Consider the following 7,893-nt stretch of genomic DNA (forward strand, 5'->3'; position numbering starts at 1 on the left):
CGTCTGTCTAAAATTTGATATGATCCTCTAAAAACTAGAGTCTACATTATAACTCCTATTGAGTTGAAACCACTCTCAAACATCCTGCTAGTATATACATGAAATATATATAACTTAAAGTATAAGAAATATCGAAATGTGACTTATACTTAAATATTATATATCATGTATATATTATTCTTTGGGGGTGAATATAACTTGTGTCCAAACTAGAAAATTTTCCCATTCACAAAACCTACAGTTTAACAATGTAGAACATTTGGCAAGTGCCAAATTTGGCAGTCACCAAATGCAAAAAAATCACTTTTCACATTTGGAAAGCACCAAATTTCATGCTCATCAAATATGAAAAGTGAATTTTTTGCATTTGGCGAGCACTAAATAGGGCAAGCACCATATTTGGTGCTTTCTAAATGGTTTGTATTGGAAAACACCAACCCTTTCGGTTGGATTGTACTTGGGCATCCAACCAAATGGTTGGACGACCATTCAAGCATGAGAAATGTTTTTATCAGAAGAATGAAATTTTTGACATATTTTTTGTCATGCACTCCATCAAGTTTGCACGTGTTCAAAACAACTAAACAAATACCATAATATTGTTAAGCTCTCTCTTATCTATCCAACCATGTAATTTGTTTCACACTATGATTTTGTTATGGATTTCAACTTCAATTTCTTTTATTAGTGTATCCATTTCTGGTCAAAAACCAACATTTACTATTTTGGGTATAGTTCTTTACACATTCATCAAATTTTGAGACAACTTACATTTTTAGAGACTAGACTCTATGCTACACACCTTGAAAAAAAAATGATTTTTGATTAGTTTCCAATGATTTTAAGGGGGGACACGCTCAAATTTATGTTTTTCAAGATTTGCCCACTTCGGAAATTAGTAAAAAATAATATAATCAATAAAAAAATAGTTGAAAAATGTGGTATAAACTTCAAGGTGTTAGCTAATTTCTCAGTGAAGGGAGTTTAAAATTCTAAAAAAAAGTCAACATTTTAGGGGGGCCACAAAAAATTCTGTTATGTTTTTTGCAAAAAAATGAGACTACTTTTTCTGGCCTCACTTTTGAAACCCTTAATCTCCACCATTTTCAAAACAAATTAGTAGTTTAGAAAGTAGACTCAAAGAACTTTGACTATCTTGTTCTTGTTGTATCTTCAAATTTAGAGTGTAACTATGTTCAATTTGTTGTCGAAGTTTAGACCTTGCTAATTTCAGAAGAAGAAAAAAGTGGCATCTTAACACCCCCTTTTGGTACCACATCTTAGTACACATACCCTTGGAACAAATTGAGAAGAATCAGACTTGGTTACAACTTGTGCCAATACCAGATGATAAGAATATGATAGGAACTAAATGGGTATTTCAAAACAAATTGGATGAAGATGGAGACATAGTAAGGAATAAGACAAGAATTGTATGTAAAGGCTACTCACAGGTAGAAGGAATAGATTTTGAGGAAACTCCTACTCCCATAGCAAGAATGAAAGCTATCACAATATTTTTGGCTTTTGCAGCACACAAGAATTTCAGGGTTTATCAGATGGATGTGAAGTCTGCAATCCTGAATAGAGAACTAAAAGAAGAAGTGTATATAGAACAACCAAAAGGATTCAAGCTATTAGACACTTAAAATATGTTTTGCAAATTGAAGAAGGTTCTATATAGAATGAAGAAATAGCCTAGAGCTTGGTATATAAGGCTTGATAGGTATTTGTAGAAGCAAGAATTTTAAAAAGGTATTGCTAGTAACAAAAATCATTATTTTAAGGTTGAGGAAAATGATATCTTGATTATAGTTGTTTATGTGGATGATATAATATTTGGAGGAAATGATGGTATGTGTGATAATATTTCTAATGAGATGCAAGAAGAGTTTGAAATTTATATGATTGGGGAAATGAATTTCTTTCTTGGCTTACAATTTAGTCAAAAGGATGATGGTATCTTTATTTCACAATCAACGTATGTTAAAGAAACGTTGAAGAAGTTTGGAATGGAAAATGATAAACATGTATGTAATCATATGTCTACTAGTTGTAAGTTGAGGAAATATGTTGAATCTCCGAAGACTGATGAGAGCAAATATAGATCATTGATTGGAGGATTATTGTACCTAACTACTACTAGACCAGATATCATGCATGATGTTTGTCTTGTAGCTAGGTTCCAACAAGATCCCAAAAAGACACATGTTGTTGCTGTGAAAAGAATTTTTGGATACTTAAAAGGAACAAAAGACTATGGACTGTGGTATCCCATAATATCTAACTTCCTCTCTTATTGTTTATACCGATACAGATTGGGTTGGTTGTGTGGATAAAAGGAAAAGCACAAGTGGGGGTGCATTTTTCCTTGGACCCCGGTTGGTTGCTTGGTTGAGTAAGAAACAAGATTCGGTATCCTTGTCTCCTTGTCTACTATTGAAGCTAAATATATTGTTGATGCAACTTGTTGTACACAAGTATTATGGATGAAACAAACTCTGAAGGATATTGGAATATTATTTGATGAGCCAAATAATATGTTTTGTGACAATACCAGTGCAATTAATATTTCTAATAATTTGGTAATACATTCAATAATGAAACATGTTTCAATCTGGTATCACTTCTTAAGGGAGAATGTTTTGGAGAACGAGGTAAAGCCTTATTATGTACCTACAAAAGAATAGAGTATTGATGTCTTTACTAAAGCACTCTCTAAGGATACTTTTGAATATCTCTGGGAGAAGTTGGAGGTTATTGCCCATCCTTTTTTGAACTAAATTCATATAGAGGTGCATTATTCCAATGACCTTCATGAATATTATTATTCTCGACTAATGATTGGGGCTTCCTCTTAAGGGGAGATAAGTGTAGTTGTGAGTTTCTAAGGAGCCAAACAAAATGAGCTAATAGTTTTTGTGTTTGGGCCTTTGTCCTTGATGGAAAAGGGGGAGATAATGAGAAGATTATAAAATGATAAAGCAAATGTACTCATAACAAAGTAACTAGAAAATTTGGTATGAAAGTTATTGATATTGTTGATGCCATTGGTCTGTTGTCATCAACGACAAAGGGGGAGATTGTTGCAAGTTTGGTTAGAATGAGTTGTTGGTGTATTGTCATTGATATCAACATGTTTTGGTTGTCATTAGTGACTAGTTGGTATAGTTGATGTTGAGTTTCTTGTGCAGTTGTGCTAAGAGATTTTCTCTACATTTCTTCTATATTGTACATATATTATTGTGGTTTGGATATGTTGTTAAGAAGTGTTTAGAGGTGCGAGATTTAGGATCTAGTTATCTAGATTGCAGTGCTAAGAAATTTCATTCACCAGTGTGTGATGGTGTTTGACAATGTTTCCATGTGAAATGCATGCTTTGCATTTCTCTACTTTATGGTTTCTAGTGTTGGAGTTTTGGAGATAAGTTGGTAATGTCCCTAGCTTCATTCTATTCAATTGGCACAAGTGCTTGGGCTTTAGAAGCATGGTTTCATTTGAAGTTCGATGGTGTTTACTCCAGGTTTCGATGGCCTTGGGTGTTTTCACTTCATATCGTTGCTTCGATGATTATGGATCAATGCGTAATGTACATATGATGTTTATTTTGGTCTCAGTTAAGATGTGTTCTGGTCCACTTTGCATTCTTTTCCATCACAAGAATGTTTAGTGCTGACCTAGTTTGAATTGTGTTTGGTTAAGATGCGTAGTTGACCGTGAGATATTTTGCATATGTAAGGAGAATATAAGTAAAGGATAATTTGTTGAGGTGAATATGTGAGAGTGTGCAATGGGAAAGAAAGTGTGAGTCGTGGCATATGTGTATGTGATGAAAGTGTGTGAAAGAAGATCTATCTCCTTGATTGTTTGAGTTGGCAATAAGTGTTGTTTGGGTTGGTGAAAAGTGTTGAGTAGTGAGGACTTTCATGTGTATACTACCAAAAGCAGTGATCTGAAGGTATCTACAGATCTTATGATTGCAGAAGTGTATCAGTGGTGGATTCTTTATGTTTTATTCTTCTTTATCTGAGTAGTGAGCCCTCCAACAATGAGCCTTTCTTTCTTTCTTTTGGGCAGTGAGCCTTGCATAGTGAGCCTTCCTTTGTAAAAATCACCTTAACCGGTGTTACCCTAATAGGTGTTCACATATTGAGAATAGAATTCTCTGTGGTTTTTCCCTTAATAGGATTTTCCACATCATATCTGGTATTTCATTATGTATGATGTGTTCTTCTTTTCATGTTCTTTCATGATCATATCTTTCTGTGGATTAAGTGATAAAGTAAAGTTACTATGGATTTGTTTTAAGGAAATATTTTAGAGTTGTATGCACAATTGATTCACCCCTCCCTCTCTTAGTTGTCTTGTCCATAAGAACATTCAACAAGCTTCTTCCAAATCTCTTTCACAATATTTTTCTTCATGGACATTCAATAGAATAAAATATACTAAACAAAGCCTTACAAGACCCTTATCTGTTCAAACCATCGTATCCAAAACATCATATGTTGTGGTATGAGGTTTTGTTCCAAATATTGTAGCCCATAGATCTCAATCTACAAGCATATCCTCCATCTTCAACTTCCATAGTTTGAAGTTACTACCATTAAAATTCTCTATATCAACTTTTGTCAATGTGTTTGTCATCTTCTACTCGCAACAAGATTTTGAAATTACTCTACAACAAACTCAAACTGGGATCGATATAAAACCTTACAACCCAACAATAGAACCAAAATTAGCCAAGCTTTGATACCAACTGAAATGAAGCTACGGTGCATAAAATGCTTCCTAACACTAATCTAGTGGCAGATATAGTGCAAATTTTCTTTACAAATATTAACTATCACAAAACTAGAAGCACATTCAAATAGAGATATTAAACATGCATAAACATTATACCATATAACACAAGATATATCACGTGTAAAAACTTTTGGGGATAAAAACCCCACACCCCAAAAGCACAGTACTTTGTATTACTAAAAAAATAACTACAGTATAATAGCAATGCATTGCTTCTTCAATAAGTGTCTTCAAAAATCAATCCAACAACAATTTGAATTGACTTTGGTAGAATAACACTTCACTTGCAAACATAACATAATCAATACAATCTAGACTAAATTATATAGAAAAATACAACTAAAGAGGAGCTTCTAGATGAAAATACAAGATGAGGTCATGCAAAACATTTGGCACTATTTTTAGCCATAAAAAATAATGCAACATTTTCCACATGTACATCTCCAAATAACTCCACATTCAAACCTCCTAATTTGGGCACCCAAAATTTACTATTTCTCACCCATCTTACAATTGTCATAAGAATATGTCATAACTTGCAACACTTACAACTGTAAGAGAATCTGTCATAACTATCTATTATTGAATGATTCTCTTATAGCCCGTCATAACCCAGCTTGGGCACCCACCTTCTTCATGCAAAGGTATCTCATCCCACTTGTCCATTTTGTCATAGAAGTTATCACAAGTTATCATATATAATTATGTCATATAATATATTCATTAAACTATCATACACATGACACTTTTCAAGATCCTCAAAGTGGGATGCCTACCTCCACATGTGTAGCATATGTGTGATATAGTCACTGCTAAGTAGGATGCTACACAACCTGTAGGTCCCGCTAGATGACTAGACACTTTTAGACAATTAATTAAATAATAAATGCATATAACAAATAAATACAATAATAGGATTTGCAAAGGTTGAGACACCTTAATCCCAACAACGAGAAGACAAAGTGATAATGAGAAAACCATGATGAGCCCCATTGACTACGATAAAAAAACAATCTAAGTCAAAAATGGTTGTTTCCAAATTTATGGAAAAATGAAAATGAGCATTGACTTACGTGGTAGACACTATTCCCCTCATCAATTTCAAACTCATGACATCTCATTTTAATCATACAACATTTGTTATCAACTCCACTACATATGTACAAGTGAATCTTATCAACTTTTGGTCAACTATTTCAATTAGATTAAAAAAAAAACCTCATTGTCTAGTTTATTCCACCCATGAACTCCTAAAACATATTTTAATTATTATTTTATATTTGACCCTTATTACAATATGTATACACCTATTCTTTAACATGTTCAAATTCAATAGTTTTTGAAAATGTGCTATATGAACGGTGAGCAAGAATTGGCTAGTGAGGATCAAAAGAACCTTGGAAAGGATGATGTGGTATTTGAAAATCTATCTATGCATGAGGTTCTAGACTCCTTGTAGGTGTTAGCCCAAAAGGAATATTGTGTGGACTATCTCTACCTATTTCTTGAGATTCAAGGGGATGGGAGCCCCCATGATGTGGATGGCACCTTCTCAGGTGCGTCTTTACCACCTACAAAGGTTGTCAACAGGGATGCTAATGGTAGTGGGTCCTCTCCCTCAATGGAATCAACTAATAACCTTTCACAAGGGTGTTAGAAGGATTTGTTTAACAATGGTTAATTCACGCCCATAAATAGGGTATCTATTTAGAGATTTGAGAATGGAAAGTGTGTGAATATATTAAAGACTCCTCCCTAAACAAAAATTTGGCTAAGATGGAGAATGGCTTGGCAGGTAAGTTTGTGTATAGATGTCCAAAGATTACCTCAGTTCAAAAGTGTGCTTTTGCAAGATGGATGATTAAGGTTAGTGTGTCGGTCTCAATGTTGTCCAAAGGTATGTTTTTTTTCTCATTCTCTCTCAATGAGGATTACACTTTCATCCTGTCTTCTAGCCCTTAGTTTTTTGGAAAGCAACAACTTCTTCTTTGTAAATAGTATTTGAGTTTTTATCCCGAGTCCCATCTTGATGGGGCTATTCTGACTTGGGTCCATCTCCTAAGCCTTCCTTCAGAGTTTTGGGATGAGGATATCTTTGCTAGGTTGGTTAGCTCATTTGGCTAGTTTACATCCTTAGACTCTATCACTAAGTAGAGATTGTGATTGGTGTATGCATTCTTTTGTGTGGGCATTTCTCCAAGAATGACTCTCCCTATCTTGATTGAACTAAAATCTTGTCTTGGTTCTTGGTCCCAACCAATTGAATTAATTATACCCTCTTTTACTAGCTTTGTTTGTTAGCTGGTCACCTCTCTAATAGGCGCCCTACTAAGAGATCTAAATCTCATACTCTCAAGGCTAAAGGTAAGGGGTTGTCAGATTCTTCTTTGGCTTCATAGGTGTTTAAAGTAGTCTTAAAGTCCTTGAAGTCAGTTTCTCCTCAAGACAAGATAGTTTTTTACTTGGCTTTGCCCAATTCAAGTAGTAGTTGTTCCCTCTTGCCTCCTTTGGATTTAGGGTCGTCGACCTTGCCTCATTTTTGGGTAGGGTGTTCTCCTCCTGAATTCTCACTTGAAGTCATTCTTCCCCTCCTTGGTTTGGATTGTGGTGTTAAGGAGTTGGGTCTTCCCCAGAGTTTCTTTTTGTTCCTCAATCTTCCTCGATGTTGGAGTTGGTTCCCTTTGTCCAATTGGGTGCTTCTTTGGATCCTGCTCCTCTTGTGGATCTTTGGGCATACATTTCCCCCTTGCTATTTCCCCCATCCAAGGGTGGCTCCTTGTAGGGAGGATAGTGGTTTGGTTGTATCTTTCTTGGTTTCTCTTGGGAATCCTATCCTTGGAAGGTCATCCTTGTATAGAGTGGTTCAAATCTTTTCATTTGCAAGTCCCCCCTTAGCGAGTGGAAGAAATATTGTAGATGGAAGGAATAAAGGCTGGTAGAAAGTATTCCAAGTATGTGAGGCAGCTGAGTGTTGCTAGGGATGTGGCTAATGGTAACCAAGTTACTCTAGAGTATTTTTCTCTTGTAATCATTTGAAATGATTATTATAACTTGGAACATTAGGGGACTTAATGCTTCCCATAAAT

This window comes from Cryptomeria japonica, chromosome 8, assembly GCF_030272615.1.
Source record: "Cryptomeria japonica chromosome 8, Sugi_1.0, whole genome shotgun sequence".
Classification (NCBI taxonomy): domain Eukaryota; kingdom Viridiplantae; phylum Streptophyta; class Pinopsida; order Cupressales; family Cupressaceae; genus Cryptomeria; species Cryptomeria japonica.